This window comes from Falco punctatus (genome assembly GCF_963210335.1).
Source record: "Falco punctatus genome assembly, chromosome: 2".
Classification (NCBI taxonomy): domain Eukaryota; kingdom Metazoa; phylum Chordata; class Aves; order Falconiformes; family Falconidae; genus Falco; species Falco punctatus.
Genome location: NC_137581.1, coordinates 48,175,821 through 48,187,131, shown reverse-complemented (window position 1 = coordinate 48,187,131; position 11,311 = coordinate 48,175,821). Strand labels below are relative to the sequence as shown.

The 11,311-nt window shown below is 35.7% G+C and overlaps 1 long non-coding RNA gene across 1 annotated transcript in view; it reads left to right on the top strand.

The window, feature by feature from the left end:
- LOC308058733 overlaps positions 1–11,311 on the top strand; it is a 59,044-nt gene that overhangs the window by 35,606 nt on the left and 12,127 nt on the right. Inside the window, exon 2 of the long non-coding RNA XR_013925939.1 lies at positions 5,584–5,662. This is a non-coding gene — a long non-coding RNA (uncharacterized lncRNA). The remainder of the gene's footprint in view (positions 1–5,583; positions 5,663–11,311) is intronic.

The following is an 11,311-nucleotide window of genomic DNA, read 5'->3' as shown; positions in this document are numbered from 1 at the left end:
GTTTGTCACCTCCCCCTCCAAAATAAAGGGTGGTGAACGCATACACACCTGACTTATTTGATGTTTTTACAGGGAGCAGGATTTGTTCTGGTTTCACCAGGCACCTTGTCAGCTCTGGTACTAACAGCCACCTCTCCTGGCTCTTCTACACCCTTTGCACTGATCCAATAGATCTTACTACTTGCACATTCTCCTGTACTCCTATTTGAATACCACAAGTCTTCATTTGCCCCTTTGTGAATACATATTTTATTTCTCTGTCTGCTTAACTTTCTCATAAAATATTAATACATTCTTGCATAACATGTTATTAGAAGTGTTACAATGTCACAAAATGCTTATGGACTGTTTCCATTACATTATTTCAGTACATCTATGCCTGGGTTTAAAGTAAATATTTTAATATCTTATTTAATAGTTGCCACTTATTTTATGGCTGCAAGACTCTGTTTTGCCTACTTCTCTGAAGTTTCATAAATGAATAAATAATGCTGTTCCAGAACAAAAATGCATCCAGAAAAATAAGTGAAAAAAAGGTGATGGCATCTAAAACTTGGCCTAATGGGAAGAGGAAAGTATTTCAGTGATCAGGAAATAGTTATCAAGTGTAAGTGGTAAATACAGTAAAAGAGTAAATCGGTATAGTACAGAGAGGAATGAAATTTCACTAAGAGCAAAAGGTTCATTCTCAACAAGATGCAAAGACACTTCTGTGTTTTTAGCAGACCTTTTCCAAGATCCATATTTTCTGATCAGCAGAGTCAAATTAACCTTCCAAATTCTCATGGGCTGCACAGGAAATAGTAGTTATGACACCTAAGTTCTGATTTCTTTGCTTTTCAATATTGTCAATCATTTTTTTTTCCTTTTTCTTTTTTCACTTTTTCTATGCTTATTTTATGTATATAACAATATTGATACATTTTTAATTTTTTAATATAATATATTTTTTTATTTATATAAAAAAATGTATATGTATGTTGACTATATCTTTACCCAGTGCTAAATCTGATATTAAGTCACAGTTACTGAAGTGGTTTTCAAATTGAAAAATAATAGTTTATTACAATTATTATAATTCGCAATTAGAGAAGAAAATAATGTATTCATACTTCACACAGGGATTATACTGGCTGCCTACACATTGTGTCTCCTAAATCCCATGAACAATATTGATCACTGAAATATTTAACAAAGGAAACATATTTAAGCACTCTAGTTCAATTTTACTTTACATAGATCATTTCAACTCACATAAAAGCTTTGATTATCTTTTTATATGTTTTCCTTTTATTACATATGTATGACAAAGTTTCTGCTACAGTAAGATCTAGCATAGCAAATGAAACTTTTTTTCTTTACACATTGAAAGCAGTACTCTACTCAAATTGCAAAATTATGCTCAGTAATCTGTATAATAATTTATGTGGATGATCATAAACAATCTTTTATAACTTACAGTCTGCTAACATTCAACGACACTGAGAAAAGCTTCTGTAATAGAAGAGGTGATCTTATGAAGTCCTATGGCAGAGTAAAACATTCCCTGATATGGTATATTGGGAGATTATTTTAAAAGTCAGTCTGATTGCTCTTCTAAATAAGCCTTTTAATGTACATTGTTGTTGAATTAGGATATTAATTGTTTTCAATAGCTAACCCTGTGTTTTGTGTAATATTTTTCTTTCTGAGCACATATGACCCTGAAGTTTTATGTTTTAGTTAATACAAAATAATTTTTCTTTGCTTTGGTTTGCTTTGGTTTCGGTTTGTTTTTACAACTTAAGTACGCTGGTTGAGCCAGATAATATTTTTACAGTACATTTACAAATAAATTGCAATATATTTCAGAAGACAGAGAAAGGCCACTGATTCTCTAACCAGCAGCAGAACCAAAACCACTTCTAGTGTAATAATTACCTAAAAGAAACATTTATTAGTGAAGGGACTGATCTAATTATTACATACGTATTTCTTTATTACCTCTCATGTCTGCTCCAACAAATAGTTACTTACACTTGTCCATTAAGTGGGCAATCTCCAAAAAGAAGAAGAATTACAAACCTGTGAGTAGTGATTAGCCACTTTTCTGGAAACTAAACATAATTTTAAACCTTTTTTTTTCATTATGCATACTCAGCTCAGCTCATGCTGTTAAGTATTAGTCTATAGCGGAGGGAAAAAAAGAGAGAAAAGGTCTTTTATTTTCTATTATAGCTTGAGACCCTAAAGTGACCCATAGACCAGAATTTTGCTAAGCTTTTCATGCTATCAGGAAAGGGCAGCCTTAATAGCAAAAATGTAGGTATCCGAGAATTTCCACAGGCATATACCTTGGCACCACCAGGCAAGGTGCTGGGGATTTACAATACCTGTGAGGCAGCTAATCACGGGTATCTAGCAATGTGTCTCGCTAGCAATGCAGTTTGAAATCGTCACAAAATCTTTCCTCAGTTATTATTTCACACAAAAAAGTCTCTCACTGTATTTTAAATGTTTCCAAACCACTGTAATTTCATGATTGCAACTCAGCACAGTTGATAACATACTTGTCACTATATCTGCCAAAGCACTCATACTCAGATTCTCTATTATGATCTGCCATAACCTTTTAAGTCAAAGCAGCTAATCACATTTAAGTAGAGTTAGCAGATATATAGCCTAGACTGAAGTATATCGACCAAAATATATTTATTTTTAAACCATCACCAAAGTACCCACTGAAAGAAATAGGAAACAGGTTTTTAGCTCCAAATAGCACACTAAATCCATGTCATATGTAAGCCATAAGTATGCAGACACTGGAATGTTTCAGTAGCTACCTGGAATAAGAAAAAGGTATGAATGTAAAATTAAAAGGAATGCAAGTACTGTCATTAAGATGGAAGCATATCAATCGTTGTGTCTGTTAATGTCTAGTGAGTAAATGAAGGGAACACATTTAGCACTATTTTGTGTTTAATGATAGTAGCGATTTTTTTACTCTTTGAAAAGAAAGGAAATGTTTCAACCCACTTTTACAGAAGTCTTTTGAATGTATAAGACTGAATGTGCAACAGCTATTTTACTTCACTTTTGCTATTTTTTTAATGTTTTGAGTTTAATGGTTTTATTGGTCAAAATTATTTCAATAGGAAATTAGTTCTTTTTATGGTACCATGAAAAACAATCATGATTGTTTCTTAGAAACTGTTATTATTTTCTTGATGACTGATATTTATTTTCACTTGCACCGGTTAAATATTTTTATCTGTATTTTCTCCCATGAAAAATAACAGCCTCACTGAACATTTCTTATGTGCAGTGTCAGGAAATCAAGGAGGGGAAAGCCTGTTGCAGCTCTCTTTTGAATGTACTTTGATTTTTTGTTTGAATTGTGGGATAAACCTATCTTAAAAACCAAGGGTAAGGTGGAGCAAAATTAGGGAGAGACTGTCTCCATCTTTTATAGGACCTTGTGGTACTTAAGGAATTTGCAGGTTAAAGAGACTATCCACTAAACAGACCCTGTCTTGTATGACCACATTAGTCCATGCACAGAAAAGTTAATGCATAACAGCATTAGTTAGCTCTTCACACCTGTTCTAATTCCTAGACTTTCACATAAATGTGATATATATATAAAAAAATATAAATATCACAGATTTGTATGTCAGCAATAGTACTGTCTCTAATACTGTTTCCTCTACCTCAGGTCTGCTTTCACTTTTTGGAACTTGAAACTACAGGGGGGTTTTATGTGTTTTGTGGAAAACTAAAACTAAAATTAAAGCAGAATATATTTGTATTGGGTTCACATGGCAAGGTTTTGGTAGTGGGGGTCTGCAGGGGTGTCTTCTGTGAGAAGCTGCTAGAAGCTTCCCCTGTGCCCGATAGAGCCAACGCCAGCTGGCTCCCAGATGGACCCGCTGCTGGCCAAGGCTGAGCCTATCAGTGATGGTGGTTGTGCCTCTGTGATAAAGTATTTAAGAAAGTGTAAAAAAAAAGCTGTGCAGCAACATCTGGGAGAGAGGAATGAGAAAATGTGAGATAAGCAACCCTGCAGACACCAAGGTCAGTGAAGAATGAGAGGGATAATGTGTCCCAGGTGCCAGAGCAGAGATTCCCCTGCAACCTGTGGTGAAGAAGACCATGGTGATGTATGTTGTCACCTGGTAGCCCATGGAGGCTAACAGTGGAACAGATATCCATCTGCAGCCTGTGGAGGAACCCTCATGAGGGCAAGTGGATGTGCCCTGAAGAAAACTGCAGCCCATGGAGAGCCCAGGTTGGATCAGATTCCTGGAAGGATCTTCAGCTCATGGACATGAGTCCACACAGGAGAAGGTTTCCTTACAAGCCTGTGACCCTGTGGAGGACCCATACTTGTGTAGTCTTTTCCTGAAGGGCTGTACCCTGTGGAAAGGACCCATGCTGGTGCAGTTTATGAAGAACTGCAGATCATAGCAAGGAGCCACATTGGAGCAGTTCATGAAGGATAGTCTCCCGTGGGTGGAATCCCATTCTGGATCAAAGGAAGGAACGGCAGAGGTGAAGTGTTATTAATTGACCACAAATGCCATTTCCCATCCCCCTGCATTGCTCAGGAGGAGGAGGCAGAAGAGTTGGGAGTGAAGTTGAGCCTGGGAAGAAGGGAGGGATGAGTGAAAGGTGGGGTTTAGATTTCTTCTTATTTATTATAATCTTAACCTGTTTAATTGACAATAAATTAATTTCCCCAAGTTGAGTCTGTTTTGCCTGTGACAGTAACTGGTAAGTGACCTCCCTGCTCATATCTTAGCCCCATGAGCTTTGTTGTCATATTTTCCTCCCCCTGCCCTATTTAGAAAGGGAAGTGATAAAGTGGCTTGAAGGACACCTGGAGGCCAGCCAAGTTCAACCCACCACAACACTGCAAATAATTTTTGAAGTGGTTTAAGCCTGTAGATTACTTTTTTGTTCTGTTGAAAAGATGATGCACTTACTTTTCATTGAAACATCACCATTTCATTTGAAGTCTTCACTTCTGGAAAAGAAACTTGTAATTTGCATTATTATACAACGTCTTAGGATGTTGCATTTGTGTCTCTACTTCAAATTTTACTTATATATTCATTACTTAATGACATTGTTTCATCACTTGGTTCATTCTGATGTAAACCATTTGCTTCCCAAAAAAAAGAAAATATAGTTAGTAGTCTATATAATTCAGAAATGATCATAAATTACTCAATTTTCTGTTTATCAGTTGTAATCAGATGCTGATGAGTTTTAACTATCCTTTTTAGCTGTATCTTTCATTGCTTGTATGTAATGATACAAAAAAAAAAGATGTGAGGAGTATTTTTTTTTCATATCAAGAGAGGTTTTATGCTGATGGACATTAAACAATATTGTAAGCAGAAAAGACAGAACAATGTTTAAATTATTGTATAGCTTACACTTTTCAACAACCAAGGTAAAAATAATGAGGACATCCTTTGACCTACTGTTGAAAATATTACAAGTGAAATATCTCAAAAGCAGCAGGGGGCTTAAGTGGTTACGGACCACATCTGATTTATTTTTCTCTGGATGTTTCTTATCTGCACAGACTATGCAAAGTGCAAGTTTTTACTTCAAGGTCTTGCTGAGGAAAAACTTACACCATCTTGGAGAAGGTTCAGTTCATATGGATTTAAAGGTAAGCTTTCATGTTTGTCTAAACACAGGCATCTTTTTTTCATTCGAAATGTCAGGAATTATCTGAAGTGTGCAGATACCAAATAGAGCTTACTAGGTGTATCATGCTCATTCACAGCAGGGCTTGAATTCCAGGTGGGTTACGCAGGGGTGTCTAAACCCACAGTAGATATTTCTGTATAAGCAACTGAAATGAGTGCTGAATACCTTCTGCATGATTATATATAATTTCTGAGAATCCCAGTCCAACCCTGCGCTCTTGATTTCTTATTTATTATTTTTAATAGTAAGAATATTAATAATAATATTTTAAATAGCAATTAAAAGTAATATGGGAATAGAAGAAAATACATAAAAGATCAAAGCAAAGATGAATATGAAGAACAGCTCTTTAGATCTTTGAGTAGAAAATAAGACAGGGTATGGTCAAAATTGTGCTGAAGCAAATGTTACAGACAGCTTCCCTATAACAGCCTTGCACAATGTTTGGTCAGATACAAATGCACATTCTTCTTCATGATATGGTTCTTTTGAAAAGTCAAGAAAATTTTGATATCTTTAGCTGTAGTAAAAGGTATTAGTTATGCTAGGGGAATAAAAAAAAGATCAATTTTGATGCTCAAAATGAGGGATGGGTATTCAATATGAGAATAACAATACCCCAATAGGTCTGAGTTGAGCTTCACTGATCAGCTGTTTCTATCCCCTACACACACACACACACCATTTTTTTTCCAAATCAATCTATTTCAAATTGTTCAGTGCGATTATGTTACTGGAAACAGTAGAATAATTTCAGGTTGAATTGGTCTTTTAAAGGTTTCTGCTTCTGTTTACAGACCATTAATGTTTAATGGAACATTAGCTAAAACCAAAAAGTACAAAAATGGGTGGAAAAATCAAAGACAGAATTTAGTCACATGTAGATAAGCACTGAGTAAAAGTTTTTGCACTCATTGTTTTATATAGTCCTTAATACTCTGTTTTATGAAAACAAGTGAAAAAGTAAAGAAATAAAGTCTTATTCCCTATTTAATTTTCTTCTTTATTCCTTGCACAAACTTCAGCGTGAGTGTAATATATTTTTTCTCATTGTGATTTGTCAAGGTTGTCAAAATCTCCAGAGCCAGAACTGTAGATGCTTTATTTTTATGCTTTTCCCCCTTTTCTTAAAATAATACTTTCAGTAGGAAGCAAAGTAAAAAAGCAGTTAAAATCATCATCGGAATAAATGAAAATATACAATATTAGCATGAGTGCTTAATATATAAAATAGCTTTTCTTTACAGCCATAAAATAAAGCAGAAAATAGCCAAGTAAAAATGTGTATTCTTTATGTAGAAACACAACTTGACTATTATTTGCTATTTATCTTTGTGAGTGAAAGACAATTCAATTTACAAGTGGAAACACTATGAAGAAATTATTAGTTACTGCACTATGAAGGACAATAGGCTGTCAGTGATTCACCATGGGTAAAATTTAGTCTGCTACAGAGAGCCAAAACACTTGCATGTATAACATACAAGCTCCACTTCAGTTGTATTCTAAGGGTTTTACTGGACATCAGATGGAGCATGGGTTTTGTTTTGCATTTCTGAATGGGGTTGCACTCCACCTGAGAATATCCTAACTCCATCCTGTGCAAGGTTTTATATGCTGATCATTGCTGCTGTAATACGGTGCATCTGAGCAGCAGCACACTAAAGGCAGGAATAACACCCGTGTTGTGCAAGTTCTGTCATTTTCTTCTCAGATATGTTTGCAATGCAGTTGTTTAGAGCTATTATTTTCAGAAGTTTATAGGCAGATATGAACTTTGTCATCTGTTTATTGCTGCACATAATGGAGATGCAATGTAAATTACAGAGGCAAAGTCAAAGAAAACAACCTCAAACATCTTGCAGAGAGTAGTGTTATTTCAGATGTTTCACAATTCTCTGGGAAAATTATTTTCAAATAAACTGCACACCTAATGAAGACTAGCTTCTGGAAAGCTGGGACAAAGCACTATGAGCTCTTAGCTTGTTACTTCCCAAGCACTCATTTCTCAGGGTCTGGGACAAACATTGTGTCCGTTACTTTGTGGTGCCCAAAGGAAATGGTAACTATTCCCATAACAGTAACAGTTGCTCGGTTTATTCAGATTACACCCTCTGCCTCTCCTTCCACAAACTGCTAATGGTCCCTGTCACCTTCTCCGTGGTGACCCATATGTCCTGTCACTTTCTCTTGACACTTTTCAGCTTCTTATAACTCTTATCACTGCACTCACCTACTTCCAACTCTGGATCTAAAAACCACCCTGACCCCACTGAAACACAGGCAACATTCAGAAATGGGCTGTTGGTGATGAAAATTCACAAGTCAATGACAGAGTTGAATGAACTCTGGAGATACATTTATTGATGTGCTTTTATTCAGCACCGGCAAGACGAAGTCACTATGACCAAGTAAGGCACATGGAGGTCAGGCCCAAACCTGACAGGCACAGAGGGGACTGGTGGTCCAGAAGGAATGGCTGGAGAGAGAAAGCATATAACGAAATGCAGCAGCAGTTCAAGATTGTGCCAAGTAAAACACCTCCTGCAGATCAGCAAGGGATATCTATGTATATCTGGCATTTTGCTAATCATAGATACTAAATGAAACTCGAATTCATTAGACAGGAAAGCCGTAAGAGCATCGGGAAAGGAAGCTTCTGTCTCAGAATGCATTATCAGCTAGCTAGAGAGGATAATTGACACAAGCACAAGCAAGCATATCCTTCATTGAATTTTCCCATTCAATGGTCTCTTCTTCCTTCTATTCCCATCAAAACATTAATTATTTTCAATATGGACAGTGCTTCCAAGTATGGGCTCTTAAGAGTATCTGCAGAAGGAATTTAGTTGTTCTAGGTATTTGAAAGTGGTTTAGGACTACTTGAGTTTGTTAATTTTAAGAGATCCTGTAGCTGCAAATGTGAACACAGGAAAAGAGCCAGTTCTCATTTTGTAGCTATGTGAAATAAAATTGACTAAAGTAACAATCCTACTATTAGAACCAAGAGGAGTGTTTTACACTGCACTGACATTTTCTCTTTAGATCCTAAGTAAGAAGCTACAAAGGTTCAGATCTATATCATTTTACAGAACTCAGCACAGGAAGCTCCACATAAACCATATTAATGGGATTATCTTTACCTAAATTTGAAAGTATGCTTACAGGATCAGTAACAGTAAGCTGTACAGGATGTATAACAGGCCCATGATACTGGCTTAGATGTCAAGAATTATCCCAATTTTAACAAAACTGAGAAAACACAAAATATTTCTTCTTTTTATATCCCCTTTCTGAACAAATGGCAATATGTACTTTAAATGGTTTGGAGAGATTTCTCTACCAGCCTATAAGCAAGAAGCAGGTGCTGCCTGGCCATCTGACTGCTGCCTATCTGGTAAGAAGCAGAGATAAAACTACTTTTTCACTGGATGCATTGTAAACACCAGCTTTCAGCTACTAGTATTACAAAACTTGTAGAAATGCCATATCTTTTAGGCTTGCAGCCCTCTTGTGAAATTTATCTGCAAGTGGCTGATGGACTTGCAAGTCATAGTGACAGGTGGACAGGCTGATGGATAGTGTAATTTCATATGCCTTTTTTTCCTTGCAACACACATCACATCTAAAAAAAACCCCAAAAGCAAAACTTAAGCCCACAGAAGGGAAAACCCAAACAATTACCAAATATATATAACTATTTAAAGTCAAAAAGAGGACAAATGCAAGTGAAAATGCAGAGAGAAGAGCTAAATCATCCAGTCTCCTGGATGTCTAATGAATTGCCATAAATGTTAAAGCATACATGACATTTTCTTTTCACGTTTTGTTACATTTTAGCTGACACTTAAACCCTATGTGAACACATTTGCTTACACAGATCTGGTACCAAAAGGGAATAAATACCTAATAGAAATCTCAGCAGGGGAATATTACTTCATCCAAACCCCACCAGTTTCAATGGAAATTTTTACAATTCACTTGACTTTTGATAAATCCACATATCCACATGTAACATAAGAAATGTAAAAAAAAAAAAAAAAAAAATACAAGTTAATTAAACAGTAAGTATGTATCAGAATGTCAATAATTCCTTCATACAAATTCTTTTCTTCATTGGGGAATCTTTCAAGTGAAAAACAGTTTACTGATGCAGAACACTGAAACCTAATCCTTTTTAGCTAACAGAGTTGTGAGTTTATCATTGTCTGAAAAAGTACATTTTGTACTGACTATGTAGTAACAAAGTGAGTCTGTTTATTATTTAGGTTTACTCTAGACTAAAAGATAAAATTAACAGTTAACAGGATAGTCTATCCAAACACATGGAATCTAAATAAAATCTCAACACATCAAGATGTCATATACCAGAAAGACAGTAAGGGAGATTTAGTTAATTTTATTTTGGGCATGTGATTTTGGGGTGAGATTGATTACTAGAAGGCAGGCATTTATTGGTTTTTCTATGGGGTATCTTTTCTAACCACTGTTGCTGCTTCAGAAAAGCTCAGGTTTCCTGTAGGAGACATTGCTAGATACTTCTAAATATCTCTTTGTAGGCAGATAAGTACCAAACCAGCAAGTATGAGCTACATGAATTCTACCTAAAGGGAGTAAATATTAGGTGACAATCAGTCCCAAAGTTCAGTTTCAAGCCCCAACACATCCATACCCAGATCATAAAGTTTGCCTGAGCTCCTGAAATATTAATTTGTTTATCCTTATCCTTCCAATATTTTTCCACGTACACCAAATTGTCTGGCCTTTGGCCAGATCATTAGATATACTTTGAGCATTAACAACAAAAAACCCAACCCAACCAAAATAAAAAAAAAAAGGTGTGTAACCTTATTGACCATATTGCTGAAAGATTTTTTTTCCCCAATTTACTGTTTCTCAGTAAATAAAACATCAGTAAAGGTAAAAGTCTTTCAGATATGCGGTTGCATTTGGACAGCCAGGAATAAAAACCTTGTATACACATGGTGTATCGAATGCATATGGATGGTCAGGTTGGAGATTGGGTTGGTCCAAAAGTCATTGAAGACTTTATGTGTGGAAACCTAGATGTTTTGAATTAATATTTGTTCTTACTTAAGAGTCTTTCCCTTAAAGCTTCACTGCTTTTCTTCTGAGAATTTACTCGTTTTCTGGGTTTAGTTCTACTAAATTACCTATTGATAATGAAAGATATTTATTTTTTTTCCTAAGTATATATGTTTTCCTAAAGCTTCATGTATATTTTTGAAGCAGGAGACAGACACAAAACCATTACCCTGAATACCACAGAGGGAATAATTTAATAAATCACTCAGTTTTTTTCTGAGAAATAAGTTTTCCCCAGACATCAAAAGTAATGCTTATTATCTGGTCTTTGAATACCCATATATATATATATATATACCTGAAAATAAATTGCTTATTGGAAAACACCAGTTGACAATACCAAATCCATTAGAAGAGCAAAACACAGTGTGTGTATGTGTACATGTATGAGTGTAGATACCTTTCACGGTTTAACTCCAGCAGGCTGCTCAGCCCCACACAGTCATTTGCTCCCTCCCCCCATAGCAGGATGGGGGAGAGAATCAGAAGAACAAAAGTCAGA